Genomic DNA, 1,668 nt, shown 5'->3' on the forward strand with positions numbered 1-1,668 from the left:
TTTTCCTTTTTCTTTTTTATTCAGGGATTTATTTACCTTCTATGGCTGTCACTGGAATTGAGAGCCGGCTTTAACTCTGAGGCCGGCTCCAGCTTGAGGCCTCTGCTGCTGAAAGCAGGTCATCTGGGCTTTGTTTAGCTTCTATAATTGAAACTCTGTTGCCATCACTGGCACTCCAAGCTCTGAGCCGGCTGCCGGCTGAAAGCAGGAATCTGGGGTTTCTTTAGCTTCTATAATTGCAACATTGTTGCAAATGGGGGTCAGATCTGGGCTGCCGCAGGCCAGGAACGTTGGATTCCTCCATCACTGGAGCAAGGAAGCCTCCTGCTTGCTTCAGCTGCCTGGCTGCCGGCCGCCATCTTGGTTGGCAGTTAATTTGCATATCCTGCTGATTAGCCAATGAGAAGCGTTCGGGGGATAGCCAATGGGAAACATTCAGGCGTATGGTCAATTTGCATGTTTCTCTTTTATTAGTGTAGATAGGAAATTAATAGTTTAATGGATAACTTAGCTAAGATGATCTCATAGGCATGCCTGTTTACCATTGTCACTTGCTGTACTCCCAAATAAAAGCCCTGCAAGCTTTGGAGGTTTTGCTACATGCCTGAGTGAGCAGTAGCCCTCTGCTTCTCTTAGCTCAATCCTGTTTGCCGAACTCATCTCAGCGTCACCGTTCAACTGCAGACCACCTGCAATAGTTCAATATTTTTCTACTTTCTGACATACCCTAATTGGAGTCGGTGGTCTTATTCTCGCGAATGCTGGTCCACAACATGTGGAGGCCACAGCGAGATACCCAGCAGGGGTGAGAGGAGGGGGCTCTCCCCCATCCATCGCCGGGCAAGCCGTGAGGACTTACTAAAAAATTCTGGAGGAGGTAGGGACTGGAGGCGCCTCGGTTGAGATCTCACAGTTGTTAGTCAAGTGGAGGGGTGGACTCAGCACTACCTCCCGACTCCAGCCAGTGGTCATGACGGTGGCCATGGCATCTGGCAAGTGTTACTTTCGGTTGCACGGGACTTGTCTATCTGGTCTTTTTTAGTCTTGGTGTTTGTCAAAAGGGGGCAGGCGTCGTCTGCTTCTGTGTGCTCCCCGCTGCAATGTTTTCTTAAGAATTTTCAGGACTTCAAGAAGAGAGCTGGAGACTAGGGGTATTATGTTAATGCTTTTGATTTACAGCGATTCTGTGAATGGGAGTGGCCCACTTTCCAGGTGGGGTGGCTGGATGCCGGGTCTTTTGATTTGACCACCGCCTACCGGGTCAATCATGTCTACGTGGTCGCCCAGGGCATCCTGATCAAATTCCTTATATTCGGGTTTGGGTTGATGTATTGTCCGAGAGACCCTAGTGGATGAGGACATGCCTCCCGAGGGGAAAATCGGGACAGAGACAAACAATTCTTTTGGCTGGGCCCCAGAAGGGAAAGGCTCTTCCGGTCCTTCAGGGAGAGCAGAAAAAATCCATTAGCCGACTGCCCCGCTATGCTCCCCTAGCGCCGGATCCGGGTGAGCCCCTGGCCTCAGGCCCAGGCCACGCCACCAGCTCTTGATCCGGAGCTCCTGCCTCCCCCAACACCAATTGTCTTCCCTCTGGACCCACCGACGGGAGGGGATTTGTCGTCCTCCAACCCCTTCAGTCCACCCCATACTAGACAGGGAACGGAATAT

The sequence above is a fragment of the Myotis davidii genome, unplaced genomic scaffold, assembly GCF_000327345.1.
Source record: "Myotis davidii unplaced genomic scaffold, ASM32734v1 scaffold3295, whole genome shotgun sequence".
Taxonomy (NCBI): domain Eukaryota; kingdom Metazoa; phylum Chordata; class Mammalia; order Chiroptera; family Vespertilionidae; genus Myotis; species Myotis davidii.